This window comes from Rhinoderma darwinii, chromosome 13, assembly GCF_050947455.1.
Source record: "Rhinoderma darwinii isolate aRhiDar2 chromosome 13, aRhiDar2.hap1, whole genome shotgun sequence".
Taxonomy (NCBI): Eukaryota; Metazoa; Chordata; class Amphibia; order Anura; family Rhinodermatidae; genus Rhinoderma; species Rhinoderma darwinii.
Genome location: NC_134699.1, coordinates 27,285,210 through 27,312,481, shown reverse-complemented (window position 1 = coordinate 27,312,481; position 27,272 = coordinate 27,285,210). Strand labels below are relative to the sequence as shown.

Here is a 27,272-nt window from a genome sequence, read left to right as displayed (position 1 = left end):
CCTTAATGGTTTTTTTAACAAAATTGTTACATCAACCACCAGACAAACTGCAAACCCGCTGCCCATCTAAACAGCTGCTACACACACACACAAGGCAGCCACAGCCAGCTGAAAAGTTCATGGTCACTCAACTTAGTCCGCCTCCTTCAAGCTCAGTTCTGATTGGCTGTTCTGGAAAACTTTCTCCAATAGGAGCAGTCCTAGCAGGAGCTGTCAGCAGTTACTAGCAATAGGAAAAAGAGGGGCTTATTCAGCGCTTGATTGGCTAAAACACAACACGTGACATTGCTTCGCAAACCTAGCCGTGCTCTTCGCTGTAAACACAGAACTGAATGGTACTGGAAAATGTGAGAACAGTTCTAATTATCACTGCAGTAAAGCGACCTTGTATACTGTTATGTAGTTGTTATCAATAAAGTTTTCAATCCTCAGCTGAGATTTAAAGAAGAGGCTTTACAGTTGACTTTTCTAAAACTAGAGCTCTAGGTGGTACATAGTTCATGAGTCCACAGGAATAGCCATTTTGTCGGAGCTACATCGCATTTATAAAATTACTTTAACGTCTTAATAATGGCCGCAGTAGTTACAGTGAGCTAGAAAGTAGAGTAGAAAATAGAGCTACACCGAGGACATTACAGGAGTGGATGTCGCTAGAATGTAAATACAATGCGCGCGCAGCGCTGACTGGCAGAGTTGAATGCGCGCGCAGCCGGGGGCTACGGCTGACGGATGGGGGCGTGGTGCTGAGTGACGGATAACGCGTTACCCCAGGCAGGTGGCGCTGCTGAGCGGGCTGAAGGTCTCCAGCAGAAGCTGGGACGAGCCGAGTAGGCTCTATATCACATATACTACCTCAGCTAATGCAGACATAACAGCAACCCGCGGATTAAATGTGCAGCAGGCGGAGGAGGAAAAACAAGGAGACAAAACCTCCCGTTCTCCTACTCCCCTGGGGGAAGCAGAGACCAAATACCTCCCTAGGGGGAGAGGTTGTGGCTGAGTCTCCCTGAGGTAAGAAGCTGCGGGTCTGGGGAGTGGGGTGCTGTCAATTGGTGTGCGCTGGTAAGTCTCCGTGTGCAGGGTGGTCGCTCACAGGAGGCTCAAACTGGAGAGCCACACGGCTGTCACATCGAGCGGGACTGTCAGTGTGCAGGGGAGGGGTGGCTGCTGTTACTCACACTGTGTGTCTGTAAGGGTTTTTGTGCTAAGTGTTAGCCTGTAAGTTAAAGCTGTCACACTTAATAAGCGTGTGTATGTAAGGGCTGCCACGCCAAGTGTGTGTAAGGGATGCCACCCTAAGTGGGTGGGTGTGTGTGTGTATGGGCTGCCACGCCATGTGTGTGTGTGTGTGCGTGTACGGGCTTCCAACTCGGGTGCGTGTGTGTACGGGCTGCCACGCCAAGTGGGGGGGGGGGGGGTGTACGGGCTGCCACTCCAAGTGGGGGGGGGGGGTGTACGGGCTGCCACTCCAAGTGTGGGGGGGGGGTGTACGGGCTGCCACTCCAAGTGGGGGGGTGTACGGGCTGCCACGCCAAGTGGGGGGGGGGGGGTGTACGGGCTGCCGCGCCAAGTGGGTGGGGGGTGTACGGGCTGCCACGCCAAGTGTGGGGGGGGTGTACGGGCTGCCACGCCAAGTGTGGGGGGGGTGTACGGGCTGCCACGCCAAGTGTGGGGGGGGTGTACGGGCTGCCACGCCAAGTGTGGGGGGGTGTACGGGCTGCCACGCCAAGTGTGGGGGGGTGTACGGGCTGCCACGCCAAGTGTGGGGGGGTGTACGGGCTGCCACGCCAAGTGTGGGGGGGTGTACGGGCTGCCACGCCAAGTGTGGGGGGGTGTACGGGCTGCCACGCCAAGTGTGGGGGTGTACGGGCTGCAAGAGTGTGTGTGTAAGGGTTCCCACGCCAGGTGTGTGTGTGTTTGCGTAAGGGTTGCCACGCTAGGGGTGTGTGCATGCGTGTGTTTGCGCAAGGGTTGCCCCGCTAGTGGTGCGTGTGTGTGTTTGCGCAAGGGTTGGCCCGCTAGGGGCATGTTTTCGCAAAGGTTGCCATGCTAGGAGGGTGTATTTTCGCAAGGTTTGCCATGCTAGGAGGGTGTTTGCGTAATGGTTGCCACACTAGGAGTGTGTAAAGGTTGGCACGCTTAATGTGTTGCACTGTTTCTTCAGATGCCATAGTTTGTAGGACGATCTGCAAGTCATCGTATACTTGGGATTCGCTTACAGAAACCTCATCTGTGGCCAGCTTGTATCATGCCAAGTGTTTGTTTATTGTACCGCTTGAGATCGTGCAATAATTGGCCACACTGCGTCCACATGTGGGTATGTTTAAGGGACCTTTTACACGGATAGGCAAATTGCAGATCGATGATATAGCAAGTCAGTTGGCGTTAAGGCCCTATTACACCGGTCAATTTTGGCACGCGCAGCGAGCGCCTTTCACCAAGACAGCTCGTTGATCGGCACTCGTTTGCTCCTGTCACACGGAGCTATGGATGGGGACGAGCGGTCGTTACTCCGATCTCTCGTCCCTATACTTTATGTCGGCAGCGCCTCTCCCTGTTTACACAGGAAGATGTGCTTCCGACAATGATGATATTTTACTTTTTTATAACTATACGATCAGCAGATGAACGAGCGTTTGCTCGTTCATCTGCTGATCGCTGCCCTGTTTACAAAGGGCGATTATCGTCAATGGGCATTCTATGAACGATACTTGGCGAGTGTAAAACCCCCTTTCGTGTTTTTTCCCATAAATATGATTGTTCCTGCGCTCGTTCGTTTTCCTCCCTACAGTTTCCATTAAAAGCGACAAGCAGATGCCTGTTTACACAAGGGATGTTTTGATGACAAACAATGGCTTTTATATCCGCATAAAAGATGTGATCAACGACAAACGAGTGAATTGGCGATCGATTGCTGGACATGTTTACACTGGGCAATGATTGTGAGGATCGCTCGTACGCGCGATCATTTGGGAGATTATTGCCTGTAATGTGTGTTGCTCTGGGAGTTTATTTATGTTTGCTTGTTCTTAGTGATTCTCGGTCTCCCTCCTGCTGCCATCATCATCATCATCATATATTGTACTATTGCATTGGTGTCTCTGCTGTGTGCCATGTAGTAGGATTATGACGCTGGAGTGTCTTGGGCTAAGTCTCGGTGCCCAGTCTGTTGCCAGGGTGCTGTCATGTGGTTGCTTGTTGATCTGGTGGCTTCTATTCTTCACTATGAAGTAGGGTCGCACGATGCATCAAAACTTCGATACTGTTTCGATACCGTGCACGATGAAACTGTTCAATACCATTATTTAATGTATTTCAATACTAAGCTGTACGGCCTCACAGCTAAGTATTGTAACACATGAGTTTATGAGAGTGGGGCTTTGGCTGTGTGATCCAGCCATTGCCCCGCTCCTGAGTCCTGACAGGTGCACGTGCGGTCAGTCTGAGGTGATGCGACCAGCGCTGCACTAATGATTGGTGACACTGAAGACAGAACATGGTTGGCACAGTACAAAACACCCCCATGTGATGTCTTCAGTGCCTGCGCCGCCACTCATTAGTGCTGCGCCGGCCGCATCACTTGTTTTCTGGAGCGGAGCAATGGCTGTACTACACAGCCACAGCCCTGCTCTAACGGCGGAGATGAGAGAAACCTCTCATCTCTGCCACTATTCCCCTGAATACTGCGATCAAAGCTGACCGCAGCCTTCAAGGGGAAAATGAGAAGGGGGGATGCCCTTTGGATGCGTCACAGGGATTCGATTGAGGACATACCATATATGGGCAGACAGCTCAGAATCCATTGAAGGACCCCAGGGCTGTATGACCATATTTCCTGTTGTTAGGACATACTTAGGTATGTCCTAACAACTGCCTGTGTACTATCAGTATATAGATATATGCCAGTACATTAAAGTTTAAAAATAAAAAAGTAAAAAAAATAAAGTAATGTTAAATAAAAAAAACACAAAAAAACACACCACTTCCTGTTCCGGCCCCGGCATGTGAGGACGTGCAGAGACAGAGCTCCAACCTCCGCTCACATATCTCTCTGTCCGATACCGAAGGTGTACAAAACACCTTATGACTCCTGCATACTGCCGTGGGTGTTTATGGACAGATTTATATCTGTCATGGGCAAATCAAGGACCCAAACAAAACGCTTGGCCGAACAACAACCTAACATGGTGGAGCATCCCTTCCCGCCCAGCGGCTCTTCAGTCATGATCAGTCAAGATAATACGGGTAAGGATTTACCCGATGGTCACATTGATTATAAAAAGCTGGCAACTAGCGTAGCTTCCCTTATTTCACCAGACCTGCAGGAGTCCTCTAAAACGGTAGCTACATTGCTATCACAACTGCATGCTACTGTGGCGCAGCACGAAGAAAGGCTAGACGCCATTGACACCTCGCACGTGCACTCCGATATCGATGACTTACGCTCCTCCATACACGATGCCCAGCAGGAAAATAAAAAAAACTATGGGTCGTATTGAGGATCTAGAGAACCGCTCACGTCGTAGTAATCTACGTATTATAGGCTTACCTAAGTTTGTACCGTCCAAGGACGAGAGATCTGTGTGAAATTGATTTGCCAGCTGCTTTGGGTATACGTCACTCATGCAAAGTCGGGCGAGCACACAGAATCGGACCAGACCTGAAGCAAGCTTCTTCGGACCAACGGGGAGATGCCAAATCGCAACAAGACAGACTGAGGCAAGTTATTGCTAAGTACCTTGATTACGCAGACAAAATGTCGATATTGAAAGAGTTTAAAAATAAAAATGGCGGATTGGATTTCAAAGGCCATCGCATATTAATATTTGGAGACTTTTCTGCTGAAGTCACCAAGAGACACCGTGCTTTTTCTCTGATTTGCTCGGAACTTTACAACAACCATGTTAAATTTGCGCTGCTATACCCAGAGACTCTTTCACAAAGATGGCACATCGGTTGTTTATCACTCCCCTGAGGAAGCATCAGCCATCTTCCACCCCAAGAAGCCAGGAGATGCATCTGCTTCTCAAGATATAGTTGACTTGGATTCTCTATTGCCTTCCTCATCAGCTTTTCCTGCTCCTTTGGAACAACGTCGCCAAAAGGCTCCACAATCCTCTACGTGACAGTTATCAACTGGGTCGAACTAACGGCTATGCTTATACTCAGCCAATGTAGCTACTATCCGCTATCTTCTACAGCTGATGGACACCGCACCTGAAGTCCTACTCCTTCCACGAATAGTGGATGTATATCCTTTATCATTTGATACTTAATTAAGTTGTTCAAAATTGTCACTGGACATTCGGTGGTCCGTTGTGTGAGAAATGTTCTTTGTTGTCATCTTTTCCAATGAGGGTCGACTCATAGATCTAAGCCCTATATTATAATGTGGATCGTTTAGTTACTTATATGATGGGACTGTGTTTGACACTTTGTCTTTGATATACTACTGTTAAATATTCGTTAAGCCTAGGAGGAGCGAATGGGTATGGAATTATGTCTTCCAAACGTGGAGGCTTCACGGTATGCTTTGCGCTCTTGTTACATGTCGGAATTAAGAGAAGTCCACTGGCACTTTAGCATGATTGCCAGGAAAGTGGAGATTGCATCATGCTGTGTAAAGTATATGTTTCTCAGTTCTATGGGGTTGGGATGTTTTTGGGTACGAATGGGGGGATTGCAAATGGATCATCAGTCGTCACTCAATAATACTTTTGTCTTTTATGAGAGTTGTTTCATGGAATATTAAGGCCTCGTTCAGTTTTTTGCAGGAGGAAAATTCTGCCTCAAAATTCAGTTTGGGATTTTGAGGCAGATTTTGTCCTTCCTGCACGTCGTTTGCCACGATTTTCGCTGCGTTTTTTGCCCGCGGCCATTGAGTGCTACGGGAAAAAAACTCCCCGAAATACGCTTTCTCTGCCTCCCATTGATGTCTATTGGAGGTCAGAGGCATAAACGCGCGAAGATAGGGCATGTCCCTTCTTTCTCTCACGAGGCGGTTTTACAGTTCGCGAGGGAAAACCGCCCCCGCCTCCCGTAAAATCCATGGGAGGCATTTTCATCCGGTTTTTGACGAGTTTTGTGGAGCGGTTTCCACTCCAAAAAGCTTGTCAAAATACTCCGTGTGAACAGGGCCTTAGCTTCTCGAGTCACCACATAAGCGTATAATGGTATTAAGACATCTTAAACATATTGCACTTTTGCAGGAAACACATTTGGTAGAAGAAGATTGTGTACGTATGAGGAGGCTGTGGGTGGGACAGGTATATGGTTCCCGAGCCAAGGACTCAAAGGCAGGAGTCTTAATTTTAATACATAAAAATCTACCTTACACAGTTACAAAAGTCACTACAGACACCGAGGCTCGTTGGATTAATTTACACTTAGCTGGTTCAAATGACCATTTAAGTATTTATAATATATATGGACCGAACACAAAGCAGTCATCCTTTTATCGTGGGATTGGTACACTTATAGGAGCTGACCCTCAGCAAAATAAACTCCTGGGCGTAGACCTCAATGTTGTGTTACTTCTGGGGGAAGATAGGACTTAGACACGTAAATGGAGACTTGGCTCGGGATCTGTATAAGACGACACTTCATCTGATTTTCCTTTTTGTGACCGGTCTTTTAGACCCCTGGCGGCTTTTAAATCCGGAAGGAAGAGCGTACACTCATTATTCTCATGCCCATCAATCTTGGTCAAGGATAGATTATAATTTGGTGACACACTCTCTCCTGCCGAGGATAGGGCAATGTGAAATTGAAAATATGGTCATTTCTTCAGATCACTGTCCTGTAGTTCTGGATATACATGATACTGTTCCTCGGGGTTCAGACTATTTATGGTGCTTCCCTTCTAATTTAGCATCAGATGAAGCTTTTCGGGAAAAGCTGCGTGGATGGTGGCTAGAGTATGAACTAACAAATGGGGCGCATATAGAGAATCCCCAATTATATTGGGACACCGCTAAAGCAGTTTAGAGGGGGAACCTGATATCCTATATATCCAATCTGAAAAAGACTGTTAAAAAAAAAAAAAAAGTTCAAGCCTTCAGCAAGGGTCTTAGATTGGCATATACTCATTTCCAAACCCAACCTACATCGGTAAATAAGGAAATATGGCAGAATGCCAAACATGATTACGTGTTTTTCTGACTGTCTAACCCAATAAGAGATCTTCCATTTGTTTTTGATCTGATCAAAACGTTTGGACTGCTTTCAGGCTTCAAGATCAATGTTCATAAGTGTGAACTCTTTGATTTATCAAACCACACCCACGCAGATAAATGGTGTGCATTGGATATTCCCGTAACAATTGCAAAGTCCTCTATTCAATTTCTAGGGATCAAATTGGACATACTCCAGAATCCCTCTAGACGCTTAATTACCCTGCCCTGATCCATAAAATTTCCTCTGAATTAAACAAATGGAAACATCTACCATTATCGTTTCTAGGCAAATGTCATTTGATTAAAATGAAGAGTTTCCCCAAACTTTTGTACCCTATGCAAACCATTCCTCTGTTGCTGAAACATAAAGAGGTTCTTACGTTAAACTCTATTTTTTCGACGTTTTTATGGTCTAACAAACGTCCTAGAATATCGTTCAGAAAGTTGATGTTTCCGAAAACGTTAGGGAGACTTAACTTACCTGATCTACGTAGCTATAATATGGCGTGCCTCTTCTGCCATTGTATAGATTGGATACAACAGTCTAGTTTTTATTCCAATTAGTACGACCCCGGCACTTGTCATCGTTCCTACACACCGCTATGACTGGACTGCCGAATTCCATTAAAAATGGATTATTTCGAGACCCTATAATGACATGGAAATTAGTTCGAGCATCTCTCAACTTACCATTCTATATGTCTAAGCATATATGTATCTTTGGGGACACCCAGAGTTTCCTCAGGGAAGAGACCACATTCACTTTCGCACATGGCTTCGCTTGGATATTACTACCGTCCGTCAACTCATGCATGAGTCTGAAAGGAGATATATGACCTTTGCAGAATGATGACCACCTTGAACATACCTGCACACCACCATCTGGTATATTGTCAATTGCTTTCCTTTTTGCGATCCAAGCTACAGGACATTACACCCGAGTGTATAGGGAATGTCTTGGATCGTTAGTACAAACTAATACAAAAAGCTCACTCTCCCTCATATACCTTAGTATAAGAGAAAGTCTAGCTACATTTGCCTCAGCTGGTATGTTCAAACAGTGGAATAAAGATGTCCCAGATTCGGAACTCTCTCTTAAAATACTATAGGGCTGGGCTAAAGTCAAACAGGCGGTCATTTGCGAACAGTGGAGAGAAACACATTTCAAATTTATACATAGAGCAATATTCGGATTCAACTTACCTCGACATCCTGACGCTTTGGATAGGTTGATAGCATATCCTAGATGTAATTTACCGAAATCGGACTTGTTTCATGGCATGTGGACCTGTCCACTTACAAACCATACTGGGAGGACATCATATCGTTAGTAAGACACATGGGAAATAACATTGGATAATGGTCCGTTGCCATTATTGTTTCACTCTTTGTCAGATTCCTGCCATGGCCCTTTGGCACTACATGCCCTGTTATTAGAGGCCAAGAGATGTATACTTACACATTGGCTTACGCCACAAATACCATCCATGACTGAGGTTTTGGTACAAATGAAGAGATATATTTTGATGGATAGACTGGAAACGGAGAGGGTGGCAGAGATGTAATCGGCAGAATTCTTTCAAAAATGGAAGACATTTATTTGTAAACATTTCCAACGCATGACATCATGGAATTGATGACTTCCTTTAACCCCTTAAGGACACGGACAATTTTGTCCTTGTGGACAGAACAACTTTTTTTATATTTCTCTCTTTGCATCCCGATGCTCATAACTTTATTTTTTATTTTTTGTACGACGTAGTTGTATGAGACTTTGTTTTTTTGCAGGACGAGTTGTACTTTATGTAGGTACCATTTTTTTTGTACAAATAATCGTTTAATTTATAGCAATTTTTATTTTGGCAAATGCAGAAAAAAGCAGTTCCGCTGCAGTTTTAATATTATTATTTTTTTTACATCTTACACTGATCATCATAAATAATTATTTGGTTGTTACGGTCGTGGCCATACCAAATATGTCTATTTCATGTTTTGGGACTAATATTTGAAAAAGTATTTATTATGAAAAAATGTTTATTTTTTTTACTATATTTATCATTCCATTTTTATTTTTTTTACATTCATTTAACCTTTTTTTTTTTTTTTTTTTTTTTAATCCCATAAAGGGATTTTTCATTTTGATTATTTTTTTTTAACTGTAAGGTACTGGCATACATCTATATGCCAGTACATTAGCCTGTGTACTGATTGTACACAGGCAGTTGTTAGGGCATACCTCAGTATGCCCTAACAGAAAATATGGTCAGACAGCCCTGGGGTCCTTCAATGGACCCTGGGCTGTCTGGCCATACAAGTTATGGGCTTTGATCGCGTCGGTTATTTTCTGTGACATGATCAAAGTGCAGTCCCCCCCTCCTTGAACGCCGCGATCAGCTTTTATCACGGCATTCAAGGGGTTAACGGCGGAGAGAAGACGTTAGAGCGGGGCTGTGGCTGTGCATTACAGGAATGCTCGTCCTAATGCGCGAAGTACCCACCGCTCAGGACAAGCGTTCTCGTCCTGTGTCGGCAACCAGTTAAGCAAACTGCATGGTACCACAGAGAGAACATTGCAGGTACACTGGGACGGCTGAAACAATAATACTTTGGTAGGATTGGGAGACCATTCTCTGAAATGATTCTTTTGCTCTGACATGTCCAATTTGATATACGCCTGAGATCCATTTGCATAGGGGGGTAGGGGGAAGAACTTTATTTAGGTTGTGTTTTATTTGACAAAATCATTCTAATTTCGTATATACTGAAATGTGTATTCTTTTGATACGCAAATCTATTGTTGGGTGAACTTTGTATTATGTCCAGACAAAGTCTATACAATGTGAATATGTATTATTTGTTTTGGGTTTTCTTGAAAATCAAATCTATTTTATAACAAAACAAAACAAATGTGTGCCTCACATTAATAGTAATTAATCCCATCATGTACCTCGCACAGTAACCCAATGTTGTCCATTGTGACTGAAGAACATGATGGGGTTAATAATGTGAGTCACATGGAGGTTCAAAATTCATCACACCACGCGCCTCACATCAGAAAATGGATGTTTATTATTGTTGGCAAAGTATCGTTTTGGCATCCAGTATTGCAATATTACATGAAGTATCGGTATCGAAGTCCAAATTCTGGTATCGTGACAACCCTACTAATGAAGCTTGTTGTGGATAGAGCCTTGTATAAAATATATCTGTAATGAATACACTATTTTGGATGTATAACAATGTGTGTGCACTGCTGTCGCATTTCGCCATAGACTGTGCACAATGGTCATTAATGCAACTAATTTCCTCTTATGTAAGTTCCTAGTGAGGTGTAAAGGTCTAGCATGCCCAACTACTGGTATGTTGGCACCATTCATCTGGTACATATTACTTTTTCTTAAATGACCATTGCATCCTATAGTATAAGAATTCTCCCCCTTTAACAGTCTTGATGACGATATATTGATGTCTCGTTGTTCTCATTGGAGTAATATGAAGGGGGCATTATACATCTTGGCAATGAATGTGGTCAGAAAGCACCACTATTACCTCTGTCATTATACTATCAAAGCTGGTAAGATAAGGGACATCTGCCTGCGCTCTAAAATTGATGCCCCATCTTCTAAAACTTACCAGGGCAAGCAGTGTATTTACAAAGCCATGTGTAACTACCAGGGAAGTGGGCACAGTGGCTTAGGGGCAAGAGGAAGACTGAATGAATGTCAAGAAGAAAGGTATGTAGAGAGATGGAGGAACCAAGAGATGCAAACTTCTTGAATCATACAACATAATTGTTGCCTTATTATTTGCTCTTCGCACTTTTTGCTGGTGATGTCTGTTACCAAGTTGGGCCTCACTCAAAATTCTTGCAGCGAAACCCCCCCCCCCACCCCCATCACTAGAAGTGACATCACACACTTTAGTTGGAGGGGTGTAGATTCTGACATAACAGCGGATGATATCCAAACATCTCTGCCAGGCCAGGGTGTTGTAACTCTCATAGTGTCTCCTGTGTGCGATGCTTCTGGTTAACACCTGCTTTACAGGAGGAGACGTGAGAGGATTGTCTGTGCATCTAGTACAGCAGTCGTGTTGTGAAACTGCATGCTTGCTGTGCTTGGATAACGTTGCTCCTCCTGGTGGCGGATATTGTAGATGTTCTCTCATGATTAGTAGTTTTTGTAGGTTCTCCTGTCAGTCTTTTTACGGTGTGTCCAATGTTCAATGATATATATATATATATATATATATATATATATATATATATATATATATATTATTTTTTCTTTTTTTTCTTTAACTAGAGACACTGAATTCCATAATTATAGCAATATGCCTAGGGCAAATTACCCTGATTTACTTATTGAAAATAAAATACATATATATATATATATATAAAAATATATATATATATACACATACCTACATACCTACCACTATTCAGTCCAGGTAGGTTGTGGATATTGCTGCATTTAGAGCTGTGCATTCGCACAAGGTTACCATGACATCACTGCACTTGACAGAAATCTGAAAAGGAAATGTCATCAGTATCTCTGATGCAGCCTCAGGCTTTGGGCCTGTAAGTTCATAACTGATTGTAGCGATGTCCGTATAAAACGAAGATGTTTTAAAGGGGTATTCTGGCTGGAAAAATGATCGGTGATAAATCTTTCTGGCTGGGATACCCCATAATGTACATTAAAGGGTCAATTCTAGTTTGTCTCCTTTACGTTAGCACATATATCGTATACGCTAGTAGCATTTGCCTTATGACACCAATAACACCTGCTTCGCAGTCCCACAAAAAAAAAAGACTTCTAAACAGGGGATTTTAAGGAGGACCTCTCGCCTCTCTTGACATGTCTGTTTTAGTAAAATAATTGTAATCCCCATGAAATAACAATTCTCGATCATATTTTCTTAGAACTCTACGTTGTCGATCCTGTTATTTCTCCTACAAATTTATGAATAAATTGACAACTTGGTGTTAGCAGTTGAGGGGTGTCCCTACATACTGACGCTGTACAATCAGTTCTGACAGTAATGAGACGGTGTAGGGACATGCCCTTTTGTGCAGGAGAATGGTAACGTCTAGTCAATTTATTCATAAGTTTACAGAGGAACGGCGCGGTGCAGAGCTCTAACAAAATATGCCCCAGAATTATTTTTTGAGAATTACAGGTGTTTACTAAAACAGACATGATTCAGTTGTATGTGAAACAACGTGTCTGCCTTTGCTGATTGGCTAAATGGAATCACCTGACGCAGACAACTCAATGTGGGTGTGGTTTAATCGCAGTTTTGCTATGTGGTTTTCAGCCGCGCTCTTTTGTATAGGTGAAAAACACCTTACAGACATTTGAACAAGTCGCGCTGTCAAAAACCACAACGCAAAACCAAGGTACATAATTGTGCAGGTAACTGTAGGGTTAGTCGTAAAAATCACTGTTGCTTTGTTGATAACCCATTTAAAATAAGATGGATAAAAATCCTGGTGGAAGAAAGCTTGCGCGTTTCAAACCTATTGGTTCTTACTAAGAACCAATAGGTTTGAAATGTGTAAGCTATCTTCACCCGGGATTTTTATCCATCTTATTTTAAATGGGTTATCAATAAAGCAACAGTGACTTTACTAAATCGTGTGCAGGACCCATTTCATTTCTATGGAAATCCACCTACCTCCAACGTAGTTTTCTGTTCGTTTGCACCGATAAAATACAGGACATGGTAACCAGACTGTAATGTGGTGAGCAGACTTTTTTCTACTTTTTGTGTATACTAGTCCACACATAGCGGATCTTCAAAAAAAGAACCACAACAAAGTCGCGACATTCGGCCTCACCCTAGAAGTTGGCAAATGAGGGACCGTCTTTATAACATACAATAATCACTGCCCTATGGCTCCCAGATCAGGAATTCAGGGCACGCTGGGTGCTATTGCTCCCGGTGACGTAGCATCTGATAAATGTGGGATCTGTCTGTCAGTTCTATGCTACATTATGATGTATTTTAATATCCTGCCATTCAGCTTGTGTTTAGTATTGCATAACTAAACCGCTCTTTTACAGTGTGATTGGGGGGGGGGGGGGGTGCGTTACTTCCTTTAAAAAAAACAAAACAAAACTTCTGCTGAACTTGCTTGAAAGCAAAGAGTGGAAAATGATAAAGGACCAGCAGACTTCTCCTCCTATACAATGGGTTTCCATACTTCTTAATAAGAAGTGTTGTGTTCTACATGTTGGACTTCATCCCTGAGCGTGGATCCCGGGATGGTGTGGCTACATCTGTACGGTAGCCGGGTATCCACTAATATCTATGTACACAATGTGTCCCTATAAGCCACTGTATGGATGCGTTTATATAAACATATCCTCCGTGTGCAGCGGCATAAGCGTCAGTTGGCGTGAGTACTTGGCATACTGACCATGCATTTTATTACTAGATTGCATGAGTAAAGAGGACTAATATTTTTATTTTAATGACATAACCTTTGTCCCTATGGTGACTCGTCTCATTTAATGTGTGGCAATTGTTTGCTTGGTCATTGCTTTGTTGCTGGCCTGACAAATATTTAAAGCCAAAGTTGCTGCAAGTCAGGCTTTGTTTTGGCTGATATATTTATTACTTTATGTACCTTTTTAGATATATTTGTGTTGACTTGCAGGAAGGAAGTGGTTTTATTGGAATATTGTATAATGCTGTGTATTGTTTTGGATTGCTGTAGAAGTTATGAAGACACAGGTCACCATATGTTTCTGCAGTGGTTTTATCCTTTTCTGTGCTATAGAAATGTTGTTACTTTGCTTAGTCTATGGCTTTATTCACACGGATGTATGCTTTGTGCCAAAAACAAGAGCGAGAATTCTGTCGGGGGGAAAACAGGAGCTTTTGCTAAAGAAAAGGCAATTATGGCACAAAATATACCCATAAAGATCATCACCTAGTCAGAAAAGAAAATATGTGCATTTAAAGAGACTCTGTCACCACATTATAAGTGGCCTATTTCCTACATAAGGAGATCGTCGCTGTAATGTAGGTAACAGCAGTGCTTTTTATTTAGAAAAATGATCTATTTTTACCACGTTATTAGCGATTTTAGCTTTATGCTAATTTCTTTCTTAATGGACAACTGTTTTTACTATTGACCAAGTGGGCGTTGTACAGAGGAGTGTATGACGCTGACCAATCAGTGTCATACATTTCTCTCCATTCATTTAGTCAGCGCATAGTGACACTGCATTGTTCACGATGTGCTGTCTTATACTGACATATTAACGTTACTGAAGTGTCTTGACAGTGAATAGACATTCCTTCCAGCCATGACGGGATGTCTATTCACAATCCCGACACTTTGGTAACGTTTGTGTGGGACTTTCAGCAGAGCAAAGCGTAGTCTTGCTGTAACCTGTCATTTACAGTGTGATCTCGCCATGTGCTGTACATGAAAATCACGCAAAGCACACGGACCCATTGATTTCAATGGGGCCATTCACACATGCAGGAGTTTTGTGAAACTCACTGCATGTCCTATATTGGTGCGTTTTTCATGCGCCTACGTGCCCAATGAAGTAAATGGGTGCGTAAAAATCACGCACAGCACACGGATCCACATCCATGTTCTGTCCGTGATTTGCGCATCAATTGCATTGGAAAAAAAAGATGTGCTTTGCGAGTGCGTGAAAAAAGCATGCCGCTCGCAAAGCACACTGATGCATAATGCAACACACACGGACCAGATTCACATGCGTGAATCTGATACGCTCGCGTGAATGTAGCCTAAGAAACTAACACTAGACTCCAAAGCAGAAACTCAACCTATAGAAGAAGTGAGTGCTATAGAGCAAAACAACCATCAATAACATCTAAGAAAATAAAAACCGTGTCCAATGAACAAGACTGAATCCATAGGTCATATGCCCTTAATACTAAAGTAAGGCTACGTCATTGACATGGAACCTCATATAGGAACTGATGAAATACAGGATACAAAGGGCTATAGTGCAAAGGTATCAATATACATCAACATGTCAAATGCATAACATATGACATCACCATAGTTGGGTGACCATCAGGATAGCTTATACCTCAAAACACATTTTGGCTGAGAGCCTTCCTCTGGGTTTCGATTTAATGTTAGCGGATTATTCCCCTCTACCCAATAAAATAAGCATGCACGCTCAGCCGAGCCGAGTGCACATGTTAATAGGGGAGTCAGGAGCAGTAGCTGTTGGCCCTACGATCTTTCGGACTATAGATATCTAAAGTTGTTTTCTTCAATATATAAACTGTATTTATTCAATTGGATTGATATGATTTTGTGCACAGGGCATACAATTGTGTCAAATATCCCAAAGGCATTTCATGTATGATCCCATTCAAATCAACTGGTTCCAAGGTACAGAAGTGTAACCGCCAGAGATAGGTGAGTGCTGGGGCCCCCTCATGTAGATCACTGGTCCTGTCTGAGATTCTTGAACCAGTAAGCTATGATATTTTGCCATAGAAAGAGGTGCGCTAACAAAAAATGCATGCTTGCACGTCATGCTATTATGGGTTGTTTTTTTTAAACCTAGGAAACATTGACTTGTGAACTGTTGTATCCAAGCCGATTTGATATGTCCGTACAACACACTTGTAAGTCGTCCATAATTTACAGCGCAGTCCAGATTGTTTTCTCCTGAATGTTTTTGGCTTTCAAGCCTTGATTTGTAAATGTTGACCTGTGGGATCTCCCCACTTATCCTGTTCTCTAAAAAATAAACATGTTTAAATATCAAAAAGTATATATAGAGTAACTAAACTTTTAAATCGCTTTTGACATGTCAGAAGTTTTAATTGATAGCAGTGTAGTGGGAAGTTCCCAAAAATCAGCCCTACGAACAGTGGCGTTCCCTTTTTTGAAGAGGTGTAATATTGGTTCCTTAGTGTCGCATGGCAAGGAGGCAGACACTCTGTGCAGTGGATCAGGAGTGATTGGGAACTTCCCGCTACACTGCTATCATTTCTGGAAACCGGACAAAGAATTCTGTATCTGGCACAACCCGTGGCCTGCAGTTCCCTGGAAAATCCACATATCAAGAAGGACCCTATCTATAGGGGTGTTGTGCTCCCAGCATGACATCACCAGGTGAGCATATCACTACAACATCATTTACTCCATATCCGATGTGGGTAATGCCCTATGTATTAGCCATTTTTCACCTTTCATCTTCAGAAGTTTTAATTGTTGGGAGTCCGAGCACTGAGACTCCCACCGTTCGGTAAAACGAAGTGGCAGAAGCGATAGTTTCTGCTCGGCTTTCCTCGGAAAGGCAGGTGAACCGTGTACGGGCTCAATAGAAACGTTATGAGCCCACCGATCAAAACTTTTCACATGTCACTATGACATGTCAAAAGTTATTTAAAAGTTTAGTTACCCTTTAACCTCCAAGCTATAGTATTTACACCACAAGAACCGGGTGTTCACTTAGGGTATGTTCCCACGCAAACGCAAAATACGTCTGAAATTACGGAGCTATTTTCAGGCGAAAACAGCTCTCGAATTTCATATGTTTTTGCAAGTACTCACGTTTTTCGCTGCGTCCATTACGGATGTAATTGGAGCTGTTTTTCAATGGAGTCCATGCAAACCAGCTCCAAAAACGTCCCAAACTGTGTCCTGCACTACTTTGAAGCAGGTGTATTTTTACGCACCGTCTTTTGACAGTGACGCATAAAATTACACCTCGTCTGAACAGAACATCGTGCAGACGTAATGGAGCTGTCTTTTCAGGCTAATTCGAGGCGTAAAATACCTGAATTACGTCTGAAAATAGGTAGTGTGAACATACCCTAATACTTGTCCATGGGGTGGATACTTCCATAGAGATCCATGCATAATCCATATTGGTAGATTACTTAAGGCCCCTTTTACAACGTAGTTTTTGGTCAGTATTTTGCATCACTATTTGTAAACCAAAATCAGAAGTGGGTCCGAAAAAATGTAGGATGCGCCAATCTTTCCATTATACTTTTTTTTTAATTTTTTTTCTCATTTTCGATATTTTTATTTTTTTGGCCACTCCTGATTTTGTCTTACAAATACTGATGCTAAATCCTGCTGTGTGAATGAGGCCTTATTAGAGGGAAATTACGGCACCACATGTAGAATAAAAAGTTGTACTGGTCACGTGTCATGGGAAATTCTAGTGAAATGTTAGCACCTATGGAAGACTGTAGATAAGAGAAGTGACGGGTTCTAAAATTAGTTGGGCTTTTATAGTTGAACTGCATTAGACTCACTGGAAACCTTCAAAGCAAATTTTTTTTTGCTTGCGAAACAATTGGAGAAAAGGTAGTGGCAGCCGATTTGTTACCTGGTATTGATTGCAGATTGTAAAAATACATAAATCTCTCTTATTGCAGACCAGGGAAATTGTTGTTCTTCCTGCAAGAAGAATCCTGATAGTTCAGCCAGCAGCATGCCAGTGTGGGGTGACGATAGGAGGCCACACTATGGATAAAACCTATCGCTGGATTACACTATGGCCTCATGCACACGACCGTAAGGGTTTTTACGATCCGCAAATAAGGATGCACATATGCAGCAGTCCGTAATTGCGGAAGCACCCATAGACGTTCTATGGGCGAGTCTGTGCCGTAATTGCAGACAAGAAGGGGACATGTTTTCTATTTTGCGGATCAGATCTACAGCCCGGACACGCATCTGTAAATATGCAGAAAGATGTCCGTGGCCTATAGAAATCAATGCGTCCGCAATTTCATCTGTAATTACTGCTGAAAACTACTGTCCTCATGAATATGTTTTATGAGTTTGACAAGCTTAGGCAGTGTGAGGAGTACCTTGGGTTTCTGGCTAGTGGAGTCAGTCAGTATACCTAAATAATCCATGGACTAGGAGACTGAAGTAGTGGCACGTGCAGTTAGAACCATGTTGTGGTCTTTAAAATAGGATTTCCCTTTTTATTCCTCCCAACAGACCCAAGAACAAGAGATCTCGTGGAACCCAGAATTATTAGTCCCTGTCCACATTTCGGTATTTTTACGCTGATTCCGACATGTTTTCTGCGTGGGAAACAGCAATAAAACAACGCTAGTAAAAAGCCTTTGTTTTCATTTGGAAACGCCGCGCTATTTTATGGGCCGTAATTGCAATCTGCCTCGCAGAATACAGCCATCTCGGCTCATGTATACTTTTACCCATCTTTTGCATTGATTTTTCTCTATGCACAATGCTCAAAATTTTTTTGTTTCTTTTTTTAACTTCGGTACTCATGATGTCACATTGTTGAGGACAAACTTGGTTCTTTTCATATTGGGATATAGTCTCCATGAGCGCTAGTGATATTGCCTGCCAATTCCTCTTGTATTTTACTGGTGTGATTTGTATCACTACATGTACCATTTGTGATCTTTTTTTTTTTTTTGGGTCTACCATTGTACTTGATGACTAGATTTACTGTCTAGCCTCTAATTTCACAATTGTTATATTGTGTATAGGGTGTTCATTTCTATGATCCAAGAATGCGATTATATCTTAGGGCTGGTTTATGCTGTAGCGTATCCTGTATTATATTACATGGATCAGGTCTTTGTGTATTTTTAGATGTTAACTTTTTGGTTTGAATAAAATTGGAATTTTTTTTGCTCGTTCTGGGTGTGCGCTTCTTAATGTCCTTCCTGTCATGCATTCGCTAGCTGAATAAAAATTAAGTAATGTCACTTTTTGACGTGGTTTCCACTGCTAAAACGGGGTGGGGCAGCCACACGCAGATTATCCCCATTGAATGAGACGAATTTGCGTGCAGAAACACATCTCGGTTTACTGCAATACCGCAGCAGAAATCTGAGGGTTTTCCTTGTATTTCTGCCGTGGATTCTTGGCTGATTCTACGGCAGGTTTTTCCTCAAAAAAATCCATTGTGTGAACATAGCCTAAGTAAAGGTACAAATTTTGACCAAAAAGAAAACCCCTATATTTTGGGTTATCCCCTTTAGTTTCTAAAGGGTAAAAAACTAAGGCCCTTTAGATTGCATTGCCATGCAGTTGGTTTATGTCACGGAACATCCAGTGCCTCTGAAGGAAGACAACAGCTTCACTTGGTCACCTGGCAGGTAGAAAAATATAAAAGGTAAATGCCGGTGTAGCGATTTATCAATGTCCTCACTTATTGCTCCAGGATACTGTAATACTACTATATACTACAATGCTATTTTAAGATACTAAAATTACACTTAAACGTCGGTCACTTTGCCAGGCAGTTTGCGTAAAGATCTGCGGATCACGTGAGCCATCTATGATTCTCCTTTATGGTCACCTGTGGGAGACTTATTCTAGAGTTATATGTTATACAGAAGTAATGAGTTTACTTCTTGTAAATCGAGAAAAAGTTCTAACATATGTAAGTGTTGCTGGATCTGTCTGTTAAAAATAACCTTGGAAGAGCGGACAGGGGTTTGTGGAGCTCCAGTGCATTAGTGTGGGCACAGTCCAGCACTACCCCTGGGCGTTCATGGTGGAGGACCTCATTGACCATGCCTCCATTTGGATGTAACTTTAGGAACATCTTGATTTCTTAATGTCGTCTTATGTGCCTGATACCAGTCGCGATAAAAATACTAATCTGCCTCTTGATCTCTGTTGAATCTTGGCTTTCTTATACAATGGCTTTAGAATTTCCAGAACCGTCTTCTTCAGCACTTCTGAATTTTTAATTCTGCCTCATATTTGATTCCGTTTCTTCATTTCAGTTCAATACTGACTTTTGCCGCTTTTTTGGGCAGGATTTCTCTGTATGTATAGCATTATATCATTTATAAGCTGATAATCTTCCTGTTTGTGTAAGGCTGTGTTCACACCTGCGTTGTGCAATTCCATAGTTCTGCTCCATCAGAGGAGCAGAACGAGGGGAAAACTGAACCAACAGTTCCGTTGCACAACGGACACCGCCGGTTGCCGAAGGAAACCATTGACGTTAATTAACCCATTGCGCTACTGTGTCCTGTAGACCTTGCCGGATCTGCGACGGAGGCCCCTAACCGAGCCTCCGACGCAGATGTGAACACAGCCTTAGCTCACACTCTAAGGAAACAAACGTTAATAACTGCAAGTTGTGTGGAATTTCATGTCATCTGCCAACATACACAGCTACATAGCCCATGTGAACTTCAGCTTTTGAGAATACCGCTAGAGCCTGAGCGGCGGCATCTTTCTGTGGGTGTGTTAACTGTTTGTTTTCCAAGCAGTGACTGCAAATCATCATAAGGGCTAGTTCACACTGAGTTTTTTTGGGCGCGGTTTTTGCAGAAACCGCAGCAAAAACAACCCAAAATTGCCTCCCATTGATTTCAATGGGAGGTGGAAACTTTCCCGCCCACGGGACAAAAAAGCGACATGCTCCTTTTTTTTTTTTTTCTTCCTGCGGTTTCTGTCTCTGAACTCCCGTTGAATCAATGGGAGGCAGAGTGTTTTTTGCCTGCGGCGCTCACTGACCGTGGCCGAAAAAAAAGCTGCAAAGAAAGTGCAGGCAGGGCAAAATCTGCCTCAAAATTCCTGAAGATATTTTGAGGCAGATTTTTCTGCCTGCAAAATGTGTGAACAGTGCCAAAGGGTGAGCAACGAGAACACTGCAGGAAGCTTAATTATAAACCTGGCCTTCATGCGGGACTGGTACATTGCCCACACTGTTGCTAGGGGTACACTACGATCGCATCTTATCCAGCAGTCCAATGTCCCTGATTATAAGGGTGCAGTCACACACCGCAGATTTTGTTTCAGAAATTTCTGCGACTGAAAATCTGTTCCATTCATCTGAAGGTGGTTGTTTCTGCAGCAGGTGCGTGGATTTCTGCAAGTTTTATATTCATATGAATGAAACAGATTTCTGCAAAATGAGCATCGAAACCGCAGCTAAAACCCACACTTTTTTTTTTGTGTGTTTTTAGTTGCGGTTTTTACTTCTTTTTTTTTTTTTTTTTTTATGCAGATTTTTGGTGTACTTTTTTTTAAAAACTAAGCAGATACAATTCGCAACTGGAAATGCAAGATAAGTTGACATGCTGCAGATTTTAAACTACGCACCTCAGGTCAATTTACATGTAGAAAAAAAATGCAACGTGTAGATGAGATTTCTTGAGATCTCATTTACTTTGCTGGTGCTGTACTACGTTGCGGTTTTGCTGCACGAAAATACACGCCTTGTCCACCTTTCTCCCTTGTGTATACTTTAACAGGAGGCTCCAAAGATTGGTAGCCCCGGCCTCTGTCTATAAAAAAACCATTTGTCCTGAGTCACATACAGGTCCCGGTTTCTGTTCTGCACAAGGCTACAGTTTGAGGCCACATGGGCAGAGAGAAGTGACTGGAATGTCAGAGCTGCAACAATGCTAAATATACAATATTTTGCTTGGCAGGAGATTTTAACCCCCACACTACTGGACTTTGTTCAGCAAACCAATTTTTTTATTTTCAGTGCAAAATCTTTTTATGCTAATGATTGAATAATCATTTTTGTTTTGTTCTGCGCTTTATGGTCTGGTCCACTAGAGCACAACACTACGATCATAAATTGATACATCTTATAGTCTGAATTCCATCTCCTGTGTTGTCAGAAGCTGAGGTCGCTGCTTTGTCACTCCCCCTTGTTTTATACTGCAGCTCTGCTTGCTCTAGGAGTCGGTGCTTGCAGAGCTTCATCAAGGATTGAATGATTATAAACTGAACCACCGGTGGCAAAAAAAGGATTAGAAAATCTGCAGACAAATGAGCCTTGATTTAAGGGGGGTCCGGTGCATATAATAAAGGCACACACACACGTGGATTGTTTGAGTATGTTGAATTCATATTCAGCCTTTAGCTGTCAGGGCATGCTGGGAGTTGTAGTTTTGCAATAGCTGGGGAGTCACAGGTTGAAGAAGTGGTCTTCCTCTAGAGCAGCGATTTCCCCATATTTAAACCTTGTGAGCCACATTCAATTTTGAGTGATGGCTGAGAGCCAAATTGAAGTAAAACATGTTAAAGGAGTTGTCACAAAATTAAAAATCATTACCGATCTACCGAATAGACGATCACTTTCTCATCGCTGGGGGCCCCAACACTGGAATTTCCAACAGTCGTGAGAACGGGGGTCCCGAACCTCCAGATCCTACTCACTGCACCCCCCCCCCCCACCACCACCACCACAGTGAAGAGGAGCATGAATGGAGCAGCGGTTGAGCATGCGCGCTGCTGATCCATGTAAAATCTAGAGGAATGATTGCAGGCGTATGCTCGACCGCTGCTCCTCCTCACTGCTTGGGGTACAGTGAGGAGGATCTTGGGGTTTGTGATCCCCATTCTCACAATCAGTTGGGATCCCAGTGGTGGAGCTCCCAGTGATCAGATAAGTGATCTGTGGACATGTGAGAATTTTTTTAATCTATTAAACATATAGAAACAAAATCATGAAAGTTTAATTTGCAGGTAAATAATTGTTTGAAATTTAACACACTGGTATTCTATAACCCAAATTTTAACTTTTCTAGGAATAAGAAGTCTGTAATATTGGTAATGTGGATGTTATATTGTAACAAGCATCTGGTTATAACTCGGGGTCCTGGTGGCAAGCCATACAGCAGGGGATTGCGAGCCACATGTGGCTCCTGAGCCACTGGTTGGAGACCATTGCTCTAGAGAATGGTCTGCTTCAAACTTTGTGTCAAAGTTTGGGGATATCTTTGTCCCCTTTCTTCATGACCTATTTGTGCTCAGTGAAGTCAATAGAAAATGACTGATTTTGGCTTTTTCACAGAGGACTTAATGTCACTAGACCGTTTAGAGGGACAGTTGACATCCGTGGCCAGGTCTGGTTAGTTGCAGTAATTGGCAGGGTGCCTGGTTGTGTCGGGCAGGATAGGCTACAAAAATGCTGCTGTCATACAGTAATGGCCGTGTTTGTACTCACTGGAAGGACACTGACATGTCAGAAAAAAAGTGAGTTCATTTCTAAGCACCCCTCCCCCTTCAGTGGTAATGCGATTAAAGCAGGCGCCTCTTGCTTTATCTTTGTGACTTCTTAATTTTTACTTTGTCATGCTTCCTCTCCCCTCCTCTTTCCAAATAACTGTCTCCTATCTCTAACCAGGGTTTATATTACACTGCTATACCTTGCAGGGGCCCTCTCTGGCCACCAGAGAGACGGCTTGAAACTGCTATATATGTATAAAGCTCTTTGGCAAAATATGTTCAGCTGCAGTGACGGATTAAGTAGACCATAGGCCCTGGGCTGTTCCACAAGCTTGGGTCCCCCTTCTCCACCACCGCCCTGCCACGCCGTGTCTATAATAAACCCTACCTTTTTGTGCGAGCATTGACGACTGGGGACAGTGATGTCTGCAGCAGCATTGGAGTCCCCGAGCAGAGCATTAGCTGACGTTCTGCTCGGAAACTCAAGCGATGGGAAACCCCTGAAGTCATTGACGAACATTTTGGGAGCAGTGCTGGAGTCCCGAGCAAAGCGCTTGCTGATGCTCTGCTCGGGGACTCAAGCAATAGGCAATGTGACAGCCCCTTGCGGTCATGCCATTGATAACACGCCAAAACGAACAGCTCAGAAAGCAAGCCCTCAGTCACGTGGGGCCGTGTGGGCGCGTCATCAATATTAGAAAAGCTACAGGACTTCCGGGAACAATTCACCGGGTTTGAACTGCACCATTTATTACCGAATTTTAAATGAAAGTACATTAGTACTGTATCTGGATCTTTTGGCACTTTATGCCCTACTATTTTTAATGATACATTTTGATAATGAAAACTTATTTTAAACGTTTACACAGGCAGAATAATTGTATCTTAATAAAGAGAAACGTATACCTACTACATTGCTAATTGTGATTTTTACATTAGTAAGTGACTTCTTTTTAGATAAAAATATTAACCTCTTAACGCCAAAGAACGGATATATCCGATTTCTGCAGCTGCTAGTTCGCGCAGGAGGACGGATATATCCGTCCTGTGATGGCGCGGGTAGTGCCACTGTATCCACGCGATCAGCGGCAGGAGCACGGCTGTTATACACAGCCTGGCTCCTACTGCAACTGCCGGAATCGAAGCGCGCTCCGATTCCGGCATTTTAACCGATTAAATGCCGCTGTCAATAGTGACAGCGACATCTAATGTTTTGTACAGAGGGAGGGAGCAAGCTCCCTCTGTCACCCGATCGGCGCCCCCGCAAACAAATCGCGGGTCGCCGTTGGGTTTCCATGACAGCCGGGGGCCTAACAAAGACCCCCAGGTCTGTCTTCAGCAAATGTCTGTTAGGCGATGCCGGAGGCATGGCCTAATAGATTGCCTGTCAGTTTTACACTGACAGGCAATAATGCTTTGGTATACTAAGTATACCAAAGCATTATATATGCGATCGGCAGAACGCATAGTGAAGTCCCCTGGTGGGACTAAAAAAAAAAAATGTAAATCAGTTAAAGTTTGTGAGAAAAAATTAGTCAAAATCAAATAAAACTACTTTTTTTTTGCCCAAAAAGTGGTTTTATTTAGTAAGTGTCAAAACAAGTAACACATACACATATATGGTATCCCCGCGATCGTAACGACTTGACCAATAAAATGAACACATTAAACCGCCGGATGAACAGCGTCCAAAAAAACCGCAAAAAACAACGGCAAAATTCTCTCCTCACATTCCCCCGCCATAAAAAAAATAAAAGTTAATCTGTAAGTCCTATGTACCCCAAAATAGTACTAATGAAAACTACAAATTGGCCCGCTAAAATCAAGCCCACATACGGCCACATCGACGGAAAAATAAAAAAATGACGGCTCTTGGAATGCGGCGATGCAAAAACAAGTAATTTTTTTCTAAAAGGCTTTTTATTGTGCAAACGTAGGAAAACATATAAAACCCTTACATGTTTGGTATCCCCGTAATTGTGCCGACCCATAGAATAAAGCTAACATGTTATTTACGCTGCATAGTAAACGGCGTAAATTTAGAACGTGAAAATTAATGCTGAAATAGTGCTTATTTTAAATTCTCTCCTAAAATATAGTTAAGAAAAGTTAATCAATATTTTATAAGCATCTAAAAATGGTACAATTATAAAATACAACTCGTCCCGCAAAAAACAAGCCCTTATATGGCTATGTCGACGGAATAACTCTTGGAATGCGACCGTGAAAAAACAAAAAATAATCCTTCGTCATTAACGCGCAAAATGGCCCGGTCATTAAGGGGTTAATGCTTTGCACGTTTTGGTCCCCGGATAAACCCCTTTAATAATGGACTATATTAAAGTAGAATTTATTCAATTCTTCAGCATATTAAAGGGGTTATACGGGTGTATTTAAATTGATGGCCTATCCTCAGGATAGGCCCTCAACATTAGACCCATGGTGGTCCGACTCTAGGCACCCCCACCAATAAAATTTTTGTGTACGAAACGTCCCCTTCATTGTTTACCAGACAGAGCTGTGACTAGTATTAGTTTGCTACGGCTTCATCCCATTCAATTTAATAGGATTGAACTGCAATAAAAGGCACAGCCTCTACTGCTGATTGGTGGGGGTGCTGAGTCAGGCCCCACCCATCTAACCGAGAGACAGGCTCCCAAGGATAGTCCATAAATTTCAAAGAAAGGAAAAACCCCTTTACTATGCTTGCTCAGGCATGTGGTGAGCTTTACCGACTCGTCCTTCTTCTGACTTAAAGCTGTAGACGCAAAAGCCAGAAGAAAGGCCTGCTGGTACAATAGCTTGCCATATGTCTGAGCAAAGATATTAATATGGGGCACCGTCTAATGTGTACGGTAGGGGGGGGGGGAGATATTCTTTTTTTCTCACACTGAGCCGATATGGCTCTTATTGTTGTCACACAGTCGCTCGTAAAGCTTTACTTGCTTGCTGTACCGGCACCTAAAAAAGTTTTTGTCGCTGCCCTGCAATACCGCACTGGTGGTATAGTAATAGAACCTGTTATGTTGGAAAAAAAAAAAAAGTCCTATATACAGACCGCATGTTGTAGAGCAGGATGAGCTGAGCAGATTGATGTATAGGTCTGAGAAAAAATAATTTTAAACCTGATTGCGAGATTAAGAATATTGTGATAGCCCGAAAAGTCGCTCCTTATTTGCTTTTGTGCACTTACAGCTGAAATAAAAGAAGCTCTGTCTCTAATGTATGGATGTTTGATTCCCACCTGATGGCAGGATAAGTGGTTTGAGATGTGGACCCAGCAACCAATTCAAAAAGGGTGTGTGCTGTTATCTGTTGGAGAAAATACCATTCTGGGATTAGGAGTCCTGTGGATGGTCCTGGTCAGTGATTGACAACCTTTCCTGTATAAGTGTGCATACAGAGATATGTCAATCATTGGGTTGGACCGCCCACTGGAATCCTAAACCCAATGCGGAGGTTTAGATCAATACATTACAAGTTCTACTGAATAGTTTCCCACAAAACTATATATCAATCGGCTCCGCTCCTTCTTCTCTATAACCTGCTGCCTGCAGATCAGACTGCATTTTCAACGTGACCGGTTTCTTTCAAAGAAGTATATAAGACATACCTCCCAACTTTCAATTATCGCAAAGAGGGACTAACTTTAGTAAATTTTTTTTCCTTTTAAGCCGCACCTCTAATCCTGCCCAATCCCCGCCCATACACACCTAGTTCAGCCCACATGGTATCATGCTACCATATTGCCTCCCACACAGTATACTGCCCCCCGTAGCGGCCACCATACAGTATACTGCCCCCCATAGCGGCCACCATACAGTATACTGCCCCCCCATAGCGGCCACCATACAGTATACTGCCCCCCCATAGCGGCCACCATACAGTATACTGCCCCCCCCATAGCGGCCACCATACAGTATACTGCCCCCCATAGCGGCCACCATACAGTATACTGCCCCCCCATAGCGGACACCATACAGTATACTGCCCCCCCATAGCGGCCACCATACAGTATACTGCCCCCCCATAGCGGCCACCATACAGTATACTGCCCCCCCATAGCGGCCACCGTACAGTATACTGCCCCCCCATAGCGACCACCGTACAGTATACTGCCCCCCCATAGCGGCCACCGTACAGTATACTGTCCC

General features: G+C 43.0%; 1 protein-coding gene across 2 annotated transcripts in view; it reads left to right on the top strand.

Moving 5' to 3' along the window:
• The first annotated feature begins 639 nt into the window (after nucleotides 1-639).
• The window catches only part of LOC142666318 (signal transducer and activator of transcription 5B), a 128,336-nt gene continuing 101,703 nt past the window's right edge, over nucleotides 640-27,272 (top strand). The window contains exon 1 of one of the 2 annotated variants that reach the window (XM_075846314.1): nucleotides 640-1,011. The gene's annotated coding sequence lies outside the window, so the exon portion shown is untranslated. The remainder of the gene's footprint in view (nucleotides 1,012-27,272) is intronic. The other variant, XM_075846313.1, reaches the window with a different exon arrangement.